This window comes from Brassica napus, chromosome C2 (assembly GCF_020379485.1).
Source record: "Brassica napus cultivar Da-Ae chromosome C2, Da-Ae, whole genome shotgun sequence".
NCBI lineage: Eukaryota > Viridiplantae > Streptophyta > Magnoliopsida > Brassicales > Brassicaceae > Brassica > Brassica napus.
Window position 1 is genome coordinate 22,052,813 of NC_063445.1, and position 13,260 is coordinate 22,066,072.

The following is a 13,260-nucleotide window of genomic DNA, read 5'->3' on the forward strand; positions in this document are numbered from 1 at the left end:
GGACCACCGTCCTCCGCCGCAGCTCTGCCGTTGCCGCCGGCCAACTTTCCGGTAAGCCACCGCCGGATCTCCGCCGTTGCCGCCGGTGACCGCCACCGGTGACTCGCCGTAGACTCGCCAACTCGGCCGAGTCGACCCGGTGAGTCAACTCGGTTGACTCGGTTAACCGGTTGGTTAGCTGGTTTAAATTGATTTCAATTCGGTTAGGTTAAACCGGTCGGTTAAAATCAATTGGAAATCGGTTAGGATAAACCGGATTAATTAATTAAATAATTAATTAAATAATTGATCTTTGACCAGCGGGTTGACTTTTCCGTAAATACCCGTTTTAAACCGTTCGAAAGACGTTCTGACTCGAAATTTCGATCTGATTTCAGATTTGGAGTCCATTTGAGCAGCTGGAGTTCATATATACCACTTCTCTTCATTGCTAAGGTGAGGGCTACTCCGTTAAATCCCGAGCTAGTTTAGTACTACCATTATGGAAAGTTTAGTTTCGAAACATGGATCCGTCTCTTTGAATCGAGTCTGTTTGAGAGTCTTGGTTGTTCGTTATTGATATTGATTGTTAAACCGGAAATAGGATAATAGAGGATTCAACGGTTGATTGAAATGATTGCTGCTAAAAACTGTTAATTATATATATGTATATATGTTAGTCCATGTGTTGAGATTGCGGGGTGCATAGGTATCTGCACTAGGCCGCGGAATTTGCGGGGTACAGAGACGTTTGTACTAGGCCGTGTGATTGCGGGGGCACATGACGTCTGTGCTAGCTACGCCTTGTTTGAGAGATCGCGGGGTACGGAGATATCTGTACTAGGCCGTGTGTTTAGCGGGGTACAGAGACGTATGTACTAGGCCGCTTGTTTGTGGAGATTGCGGGGGTACAGAGTGGACTACTGTACTCACGACGCTGTAGAGTTATATATATATATTTATATCCTTATGAGGAAATGCGGTATGTTATTATCGCATTGGTTGTAGCGTGTCTAGTCCACTAGACATATGTGATTGTTCTGTGTGGTGTAATAGACACCGTGTTTGCTTCATGCTAGAGCTAGGCCTACATAGTTGTAGTGCTATGAACTGAGTCAGTGGTTTGCGGTTTAGCATCCCATACCTCACTGGGCGATTCCCCTGTCGCTCACCCCTCCTTCTTTCCCCCTTTCAGGTGAGACCGACGAGCAGGAGTGATTATACCGGACCGGTGCTTTTGGGCTTTTACTACTATTGGGCTTTTGGGCTTCTATCGTTTTATCGCTTTTATCGTTATCGGGCCTCTAGGCCTTTAGGCTTTTATCGTTTATGTTATTTCGTATTTCGGACTCTCGGTTTATGTCGTACTTTATGTTTCAGATTTTATTTTATATTATGGAATTCAAGCGTGGATGTTAACTTTCAAATATTTATATATGGATATTTCAGATATTTGTACTTATCAAATTATTTTTACTATTTCGAAAGTGACGGATGTCACAGATACATTGAAAGAAAATGTATGGAAGAACGATTCAACGACTCTATGAATCGAATGTCTACCGAAAATAATTATTAGAGAAGAAAAGTTTAGAGAGAGATAAGAAGCCAATTAGAAAATTTGGTGAAGGAACTACAAAAAAAATGCAAACTAATATAGTCAATTATATTAATAAGTTTGTGAAAAGACACAAATCTAAAGGGAGATGATGATGGTTCTGCGATTAGTGTAAGCGGTATAACTTTTCTTTTGTCAAATATAACTTGGTGGATAGAACACGACAATTGAATAGATGACGTCATAGTCAAGTATTGTGTTCTTTGGTTTATATATTTAGAGATTTAAACTTAAACTATTTTTAAATCGAAAAAAACCCTGACTAAAAATTATGTTTTTAAACCCTCAATTATGATTCTGTTAATGTATTAATCTCTCTGTTGATAGTTTCGTCTAAACATTGAGTTAAAACTCTGAGTTTCATCAAAAAGAAAAAACCACATGTAGTTACCCAAAAACAACACACAATTTGTTAACGGCTTTGTTTACAAAAATAGTAAAAAAGAGCTAACTTTGAATTGAACTCGGGTCCCTTGATTTCATAATAATATGTTGGCCGCTTGGACTAATTAAGAATCATTATTCATTTATTTGACGCGGTCGATTTGATTCTGCAAAATTGTTTATGTTCATATTTTTTTCTATCTTTCTCGCCTGCTTTCTTTCTTTCTGGGTTTATCAAGCTGATCCAGAAATCGTGGATCTTGCTCATATTAATTATAAAGTTCGAATCTTTATTCATAAATGATTTTCTGGGCTTATCAAAATCTCTTTCTTTCAAATTAAAGTTACTTTTTCGTTTTACAGGGAACTCGAAGCCCTAAGAATGTGGCATAGATAACAAAGTCATCTTCTCGTTAATCGCTTACTTCCCGTCGACTTCAAATCCATTGCAAGAGGAAGAAGACTGTTCTGTTTCTACATCAGAACGAACTGAATTTCGGCAAGATGCGGACTTTATCCATCGGAGAGTCGCGGCGGATGGTTTATCTGGGAGATACGAATATTGAAATCAAATGGCGGCGGTGGATCAACCGGAAGCAATCGTAGTAGAGTTCATCGGGTGTGTTGAGGAATCAATCGATTTGAATCAAATGGACGAAGAAGCATTAGATAAATAAAGATGTGAATGTTAACAATGATTCTTAATTGGTCCAAGCGGCGAACTACCTGTTGCAAAAGCAAAGGACCCGAGTTTAAACTATGGTTCTCTCTCTTTTCAACTATTTTTGTAAACGACATTTTTTAGGTAATTCTATGTCGTTTTTTACTTTAATGAAACTCATAGTTTCAACTAGGGGTCGGCATTTCGGTTATTTTCTCGGTTCGGTTTGGTTAGTTTGGTTCTAGTATTTTTTCTAACTGAAATAAACCATAGTTAGTTTGGTTCTATTTGGTTTATATTCTATTTGGTTTGTATTCGGTTCGGTTTGTTTTTTTTATCGGTTTAATTAGATTCTTCTTAGTTTAGTTTTTCTAAGAGAAATTATGTTTTACAACATAAGTTATGTAAACATAAACTATGTGAACTAAATTCAATATAAAACTGAAACAAAAACCTTTAAAAAGTCACAAAAGTATATATAATAATTAAAACAAATGAAAGTTAACTAAAGTAAAAAAAACATCATTAGTAATGTCTCTTATATCATTAAAATTAAAAAGCCTACAACGAATGAAATATTTTACATCAAATATTTTGATGATTACATATTAGGTTAAAGGAATATATGTTAATGAATAAAAAATGGAAAATATGTGGTTTAGTATTAGAATTTTAGTATATAGGTATTATTAATATTTTTAATTTAAATAATTATAAAAACACATCAGTTTTTTGGTTCGGTTCGGTTTAAACCGAACCATTCGGGTTGGAGAAATCTTCAACCGAACGGTTTGAAATAGACTTTTGTTCGGTTTGAATCGATTTCGGTTCGGTTCGGTTGGTTCGGTTTGATTCGGCTCGGTTCGGTTGGTTCGGTTTGATTCGGCTCGGTTCGGTGTTTTTGCCCACTCCCAGTTTCAACATAATGTTTTGCATCCACTTTAGACGGAACTATTAACCGGGCAGTTAATACATTAACGAAATCATAGTTAAAGGTTTAAAAACATAATTTTTTAAGTTGGAGGTTTTTATTCCGATTTAAAAATAGTTTGGAGTTTAAATCAGTAAAAACCCTTATATAGGTTATTATTACTAATGGTACTCTCTAAACATTGCAAGGCCAAGATGTTAGATGTATGGTGCATGCAACATGATAAAAGATCATGCCATGATTTTTTTTTTTTTTGCTAAAAAGATCATGCAATGGTTTCGCAGAACAACACGACGCTTCCGGAATACAGTTGGGAAACGACAAGACACAACTTTCTAGCCAGCTTATAGATAGGCTCGATAAAGTCCCAATTCCAGATCCATTACCGAATCCTCTACTAGTAATGAATCCTCTACTATTTGTGATACCATACGAGTTTGTAAAATATGATATTTGTAAAGTATTATAATTATGGCTTATAAGATATCTTTGAAGTTTTAACTTGTGGTTGCAATATGTTCTGGTTTATGTTTAATTCTAAGTTTCCATCTGCGTTTACAATTTGGATTATATATAGTATAGACACTTATTTGCACAAAAGAAAACGTTACCTTAATAGAAACAGAGAACTGACTAATTGATGTTAAGAGTTTTTCGAGGCTATTAATCAAATGTTATAGTATAAAGGATGTCAAACCTGTTCTAAGTGATTCTAAAGCAAAAAGAATGCAAGACCATTCTTAATCTAAATGCTATCAATTAGCAAGATGATTTTGAACTAGAATATTACTAAAATGCAATAAAGAACAAAGCTTTTATTTCTTATGAGATGGGAGAATTCATGGGTTAAGGGAATTGACCTTGAGTGATCAAGTTTAAATCTAAAGGTACTCAATCAATCTATCAACCTTAGACCTATACACAATCCTAAACAAACTCTATCTCTAGATGAATGCTCATTCACTAATATAACTCAAGCATCAAATTTCTTTGGTTGAATATTATCTAAGCAATCATTAATTTCAAGTCCATTAGCCATCTTAACACCTTTAACATCAAATCTCTTTGGTAAAGAATGTTGAAAGCTTAGTAGAGTTGGTTCAGGCATTTCATCGAACACCTTTCGGGTGTGAAATGCCTAAAGCTCAACTTTAAAGAGGTCAACTCTAAAACTGTATTAAAGCATTCTACTAGCAATGAACAAGATGGATCTGTACTACAACACCTTAGATCTAGCCTAATCACCCTTAGTCTTCCTAACCAATGAATCCAAAGATGACTACTAACTAATCTTCATGATAAACCCAAGAATCAATGATGATTTGGTGTTAATCATGATTAATGATCAAATTAACTAAGCAATCCCAAAAGATAATGATCAAGATTAAATATTTTACCTAAAGGTTCCTTTTTGATTAGATAGAAAAACAAGATGCCCCCAACCTTGGGATTACAAGAGTATTTATATGTCTTTGGAAAACCTAATGGTTTTCATTAAAAAGTCTAAAAAGCCCTTTAAAAACATTAATATTCGACTAAGGATAAATCTCGACTCGGGTAGAGACGATCGGATCCAACCCGCGTCGGACCGTCGTTACGCCTGCGGATCATGCGAGCGGGTACATCATCCCGCGTCGTCGTCCCCGCGTGATCCATGGACGGTTTCTCTTCGACAACGCGGGTAAGGGAACCCGCGTCGCTCCACCCCGCGTCGCGGTGTCGTCTTGCTTCTCCAACTTCGTGCGAGCAGGTACAGCATCCCGCGTCGCTCAAACCGCGTCGGAGCTCTCCGTTGCTTCATGTCAACGCGGGTTAGTGGTACAACCCGCGTTGCAATCATCTATACTCGACCAAACTTCATTTTTCATCTCTTTTCGAACCACAATGCTTCTAAACACCTCCAATCACTCTATGAGATACTCTATTACCTGATTAAGACATATGAATGCAATATGGATCCTAAAGATGCTAAATTCCTAATCTATATGATCAATATGTGCAAATTGGAGACTTAAAACAATGCAAATATGCAAGATATCAACTCTCCCAAACTTGTTCTTTACTTGTCCTCAAGTGAACTTGCAAGAACTCATATAGGAGAGAGGTTTGAAGGTGGGAACTCATAGCCAAAAGTAACACTTCCTAGCACTCAACTTAACATCCTAAAGAAACATAGCAAATAGCATGAGCAACTCTCTTATTATACTCTAGCTTCTCTAGGCCTATCCATACTCTTATGCCTCTACACAAGTTGCAATACTCATCAACCAAAAAGTTCTTTAAACCAGCTTTCACATTGATTCATACACACACACACACACACAAGGTGAGTTCTCACAAATGGGCACATGATCTCAATCATTTGGTTAGGTAAGCAATGGTCTAATATGAATGAAGAGAAGGGTTCAAATGTTATCATTTCAAGGTGGTTATCACTCAAAAACAAGGAGCTTGATCATTATGCAAAATTTATCTAAGACTAGAAGCAACTCATGCATACATAGATTCATTCTCATCATTCTACCCTTTTTTTTATAAGTGATCACAAGTTCTACCCCTTTATCATCATCTCAAAACCAAAATAACACCCACTCACATCACTCACCCAATGAACAACTCTCTTTTTTTTTGACTGAACCAACTAGGGATTTTAATTCACTTTTTACAAGCTCTAACTCTTTTTCATTTCCTTCCCCACCTTCTCTTTGATTTTTTTCTCTCTTTTTTTTTATTTTATTTTATAAGGGGGAAGGTTCTTTTGTACATAATCTAGAGCTTCATACTTTCCTTTTGTCCCTAGAGTTTTCTTTTCTATTGACACTCTTTCGTTCATCTTTCTCATATTTCTCACTCCCCAAACCTAAAATATTGAAATTTAGAACACACAAACCCCTCTCACCATTCCCAAATGCTAGCTCATTTTGCTAGCAAGAGATGAGAACCAATCTATGTCGCCTCCAATACTCTCAAGATTTTGCACATGACAAGCTATCAAAAGAGGCCTCACTCATGCAATTCAATGTTTGGTCTCAAAGAATGGTTAGGGTTGTAGGGTGTGGAGTACCATTTGGGTTAACAAAGATTGGTATAAAGGAATAAGATAACCCAAATGTGTATAAGATCCATGATCAAGTATGCAAATGCCCATATGCAAGAGAGATTAAGTTCATTCAAGCCAAGTTCAGATTGGAGCTGATCTTAAGAATAATGCCAATATCAAGCAAGCAAACAAGTTTCAAGAAGAGTTTTCAAGGCTCAAAACATGCAAGGCTTTCAAGAGATGCTTAAGCTACTTGATATGTTTAACTAGGGTGTCACTTTGAGTTCTAGACAAGAGTTACTTTACAAGGCATTTTAAATCATTGTTCCCAATGCAAGTGAATGCAACCTATATGCTCTAGACTCAATCTTAAAAGTGCAAGTGATGCAACTACATGTTTCTTTTTGTGTTTTTCAAAATTTTCAATTTTTTTTTGGTTTTTCTATGTATATATGTATGTACAATGCAATGCGTGAGACTCAAAGCATCAAAGAAAACATGATCAAATACTTGGTATCTCCTCCAAACTTTGTTCACACAGTCTCTGTGTTAGGAAGTTGAATGAGATACCGAAAAGAAAGATAAATGCAAAGAAAAACTGGTATATACAATGGAAAGGTGGAGGAGTACCTCAATATGGAGCGTGGGAAGAGACCGATGCCTCATCCTCGGTGTCAGCTTCCTTATCTGTCGAGGCAAGGGATGGAGATTTGTTTCCTGAATCAGATGGTTGAGCTGGTTGGTTTCTCTTTCGGCGGAGCAGCTGTTTCTTGGTGGCGGGGAAACTGAGTGCCAAATGACCTATTGGGGGCTGCGGCTGGGGGGTAAGGAAGTCAAAGTCTGATGATGAACATCCTGCCACAGCTCCTCTAGTCAGTATATCAGCCACCTTCTTCATGAACTGAGCTGAAGCTTCTGCTTGCCTCTTCACAGTCTTACTCAAATCCTTACATTTGTCCTTGAGCTTGAAGATAGTTCTCTCCTGAGCTTTGTTCCACTTTTGGAGGTTGCCAATATGCTCATGAGCTTGGCGAAGGGGACCATTGGGTAAGGCTCCAGGACGTGCTCAAAGTGGTAACGAGGAGGACCATAGAGGAGCTCAGAGTTTAAACCGGAAGTGTCTTCTTGGAACACACCACATCCATCTGCAGTCTTCTTCTTCTTGGGAGATCTCATGGGGCCTAGAGAACCATGGGGTCCAAGGAGGCGTTCTTCCCCAATATCAAAGCTAATAGCTCCTGGTCGCGTCAAGCTCATGAGGTCCCAATTTGGGAGAAGCACTTCAACCTCCTTTGTAGACTGTAGGTAAGAGTATACACAAGTTCCCTCGAACCTTCCACTAAAGTACTGAGCTTTCTTCAAGTAGCTTCCATCCATGAAAGTGGGACCAGTTGGATCATCTTCTAAGGGTATATCCTTGAACTTAAGCAATGGAGTTATCAAGCCACCAATTCCAATCTGAGGTTTTGAGTCACTCGTTGTCCAAGCCCACTCTTTGTAGCGGATGAGGCGCTTCACAAAGAATCCCATCATTCCGAAATTCTTGCAGAAATCAGTGCTGACAAGAGGCAACTGAGATGGGTGAGCATAATGTTGGACGGTTTGGTGAAGAAGTTGTAGCTCCTCATCATTAACAGTGCCTGGTTCTTTCCTTTGGAAAATGGTGTGGGCAATCAACCGGTGGAGATAGCGCACGGAAGGATGGCGAATGGAGGCGTTCTTGTCGCGGCTGGCCTTGCGACCCTTGCCCGCCAACACCTTCCAAACCATTTTGGCAATGTTCTCCTCCTTAGTTGCATCATAAGGTATGGGGATGGATGATTCCTCCAAATCCTTAAGACCAAGTGCTTGTCCAATCTCCTTGAAGGTCATGTAGTAAACCTTCCCATGGATCTTGAATTTGATCTTTCCCCATCCTTGCCTCACATGTTTGGTGGTGTGAAAGGTGGCCTCTAATGATGCCAAGAACTGACATGACTCATCTTTATAGGTAGGGTAGGCCATAGTGAAAAAGCTCTGCATGTTCATGTGCTCCAACATTTGCTTAATGTCGTCACCTATCTCCAACTCTTCCATAATCTTGATATCCGCAAATCGAGTTGGAGGCCACAACACACCATTCTTCAAATGCCCATATAGGTCATCTTCAGTTGGTGTCTTAGTTCTATCCCTCTTAGTATCAGCCTTCTTCCCTTTAGACACTTTGGCTTTCTTGAGGGGAGCTTGGTCTTCTTCAGTGATGTCTTCATTTTCCTCCACTTGAGGAAGAGCTGCCCCCTTGACTTTTGGTTCCTTAGATCTTTTGGGAGGGGCTGACCTTTTACCGCTAGCATCCACTCCTTCGGCAGTTACAACCTGCTTGCCATCTGTCTTCTTTGCTGCCAAGGCTTGTTGCCTAGAAGTTCCTCCCGTTGTAGATACGGAGGTTAAAGGCTTCCCATGTCTAGCAGTCTCTTGCTTGGCAAGCTCTTGTTTCTCGGTCTCTATCTTGTGTTGATCCTTTCTCCCCATTTGTACCTGAAAATTTCAAACTTTGGAAAAGAATAAGCAAATAGAAGTAGGAAACTTGATAATGCAAATGTGAATTCAATTCATGATCACTTAGCTTAAGCAAAACTATCACATTGCACACAAGTTATTGATATAAGGCCACAAGAGATGGATGTAAGCAAAGAATAAGGCTTTTAAGCAAAATTTAAGTATCAAATGAGTTCTTCAATTAGAAAGTTCTCTAATTAAGTTCTCAAACACCCTAACTAACCAAAACAAGCCAAAGTCATATGGAATTATAGTAGTTTCGAAAAATCCCCAAATCTCATGAACCCTAATTTTCAAAGTTCAAATTCAACTCAAATTCACCATAGAATCAACAACCCAACATGATATATAAGTTTTCCCTAGTCTATTTCACAAGAATCAAGCAAGAGAAATATCAAATTTCAAGTTCAAATTTCTAGGTTTCATGAGGCTTACGAAATTGAACTTTGTGATACAATACCTTGCTATGGATGAATGGAAATGATGAGGTGAATCAAGAAAATAGACTACAGGGGCGAAAGCTTGGATTTAGGAAAAAAAATGGATTGATTTGGTGAGGGAGGTTTACGAGAGTTTGGTGTTTGTGAAAGAAAAAGAGAGAGGAAACGAGAGAGAGGGACTCGGGGTAGGTAGTTTTAGGGTTGAACCGGGTCGTGTCGCCGGTTTTAAGGTTAGAAACCATACCTGAGCGGGTTAGACCCGACGACGCGGGTAGAAGAAACAGCCGAGACCCCGCGTGATGCACCCCGCGTGAATATGTCTCCGATTGTGTTCGTCGTGCGAGCGGGTAGAGGAACCCGCGTGGGCTCGACCCGCATTGAACCATCAATTGGCAAGATGATTTTGAACTAGAATACTACTAAAATGCAATAAAGAACAAAACTTTTCTTTCTTATGAGATGGGAGAATTCATGGGCTAAGGGAATTGACCTTGGGTGATCAAGTTTCAATCTAAAGGTAGTATCTTTCAATCAATCTATCAACCTTAGACCTAGACACAATCCGAAACAAACTCTATCTCTAGATGAATGCTCATTCACAAAGATAACTCAAGCATCAAATTTCTTTGGTTGAATATTATCTAAGCAATCATTAATTTCAAGTCCATTAACCATCTTAACAACTTTAACATCAAATCTCTTTGGTAAAGAATGTTGAAAGCTTAGTAGAGTTGGTTCAGGCATTTCATCGAACACCTTTCGGGTGTGAAATGCCTAAAGCTCAACTTTGAAGAAGCCAACTCTAAAACTGTATTAAAGCACTCTACTAGCAAGGAAGAAGATGGATCTGTACTACAACACCTTAGATCTAGCCTAATCACCCTTAGTTTCCCTAACCCATGAATCCAAAGATGACTACTCACTAATCTTCATCATTAACCCAAGAATCAATGATGATTTGGTGTTAATCATGATTAGTGATCAAATTAACTAAGCAATCCCAAAAGATAATGATCAAGATTAGATCTTTTACCTAAAGGTTCCTTTTTGATTAGATAGAAAAACAAGATGCCCCCAACCTTGGGATTACAAGATTATTTATATGTCTTTGGAAAACCTAATGGTTTCCATTAAAAAGTCTAAAAAGCCCTTTAAAAACATTAAAATTCGACTAAGGATAAATCTCGACTCGGGTAGAGACGATCGGATCCAACCCGCGTCACTCTCCCCGCGTCGGACCGTCGTTACGCCTGCGGATCATGCGAGTGGGTACAGCATCCCGCGTCGTCGTCCCCGCGTGATCCATGGACGGTTTCTCTTCGACAACGCGGGTAAGGGAACCCGTGTCGCTCCACCCCGCGTCGCGGTGTCGTCTTGCTTCTCCAACTTCGTGCGAGCGGGTACAGCATCCCGCGTCGCTCAAGCTGCTTCGGAGCTCTCCGTTGCTTCATGTCAACGCGGGTTAGTGAACCCGCATGGTACAACCCGCGTTGCAATCATCTATACTCGACCATACTTCATTCTTCATCTCTTTTCGAACCACAATGCTTCTAAACACCTCCAATCACTCTATGAGATACTCCATTACCTGATTAAGACATATGAATGCAATATGGATTCTAAAGATGCTAAATTCTTAATCTATATGATCAATATGTGCAAATTGGAGACTTAAAATAATGCAAATATGCAAGATATCACTAATGATGATTCTTATTGATTTATTTACTTGGTCATGTGAAAAGCGAGGACATAACCGCTGAGATTTGGGTGGGCATCGTCTCGCTGCAACCACTAACACAAGAAGAGTGGGCCCCTCACCACGAGCAGAGCCTTAACATGACGAGGAAAGGATCCGTGAGGATAAGAGCCGTAAGCAGCGCGCCGTTGAGCCAATACCAAACACAACCATCTCCGTTGTACATAATAGAATAGGGTTCTCATTCGGGTGTGCGGTAGAAGGTAACATACTTGAAGACAAGCATTCCAAAACTGGTTCACTAAGAGATTTACCATGGAAGCTTTCGGGAAGACAATGAAATGGTGCATCACAGAAGTTGTAAGTTGCAAAGAGGATTACTCAACCGCATACGCGTGGTAAGAATGACTTTCTTTTTTTGCCAACTAATCTTTTTATTGATTAACGTCAAAGATTACATTTTGTTTAAGGAAACTTGGACATGAATGGAGCAGACTCCACTCTTTGTCAGATAGCAATGCTTTTTAAGCTAAGATATCAGCACAAGCATTATTAATATGTTTACTAGCAACGAAAGACACATAATGAAACATAGAATGTCTCTTCTTTTTTTTTGAACAACATTTATATATTAGAATTAAACTGTAAAGGTCGATACAAGAAATCAATTAACCAGAAAGGAGGAATTGAATAAAAAACAACATCCCTATGATCTTCAGAAGCATGTTTTGAGAGAACATCAGCCGCCGTTCCAAAGAACACATTGGTAGTAAGAACATCCAATATCGAATATCATATAAGATATTGCCCAACTCCAGACTTTGGGGTATTGATTTGTTAATAATACTTACAAACTCTGCATTATCACCCTCAAACCATACATTACGCCATCCATGTATCCAAATCTGTTGTAAAGCTGAAAGGAAAGCCAGCGCTCCACCTTGTAGTGGAGATGGTACTTGTGAGACTTTTAAGGATCCAGCACAGATAAAACTATCTCTATGATCACGGACTATCCAACCAAAACCTGCGCAATTATCTTCTCTTCTCTTCTAAAGCTGCAGTCAAAATTGCATTTCAACCAGCCTAATGTGGGAGGAGACCATTGTGAACTTTTCCTAACCACTCGGACAGATCTATTTGTTACTTGGTGATTAGCATTCCATTCCGAATTTGCTGTTGCAGCTCTAAGAGCATCCTCCATTGGATGAACATCTCGATGAGCAAACAAAAACTCATTTCGAGATTTCCAAATGTGCCATAGAATCCAGAAAAGTAGTTTCCTTATAGGAAGACGGAACATCCTCATTATTAAAATTCTCTTCAAGTAATTCCGAACGGAGATCACCTACTGGAAGGTTAGAACATCTCCATATAGCAGACGCATGAGGGCACAAAAATAGCATATGGTTAATAGTTTCTTCATCAAGATAGCATCTCTGGCAAACTGGATCTGTATTAACTCCACCAGAGCAAAGTTGAACATAGGTGGGGAAGGCACCTGATAATGTTCTCCATAGAAAATGTTGTATCTTAGGGAGAATGTCGAGTTTCCATATCATTCTCTCAAGAGAGATAGATCCTACTGGCTGATCTATATCTTTTCCTTCGTAAAAGTCATGCGTAGCCGTCCAATAACCAGACTTTACTGTGTACTCCATATTTGTAGTATAAGGCCAAACATATCGATCCTGTTGATTATATTTGACAACCTTATCTGCTGAATTAACTCACTATCTTCAGGAAGTAGAATAGTAGTAATCTTTCCTTCATCCCATGTACCCGTAATGGGATTTATGAGCTATGCAACCTTCATATTTGGAACCAAACATGGAGATATTATTTTACGGGGAGGTAAACCTGGCAGCCACTGATCTTCCCATATCCTAGTATTCACTCCATTAGCAACTTGCATTATCAAACCCTTCTTCAATAATTCCTTACCAACTTGGATGGATTTCCACTCATAC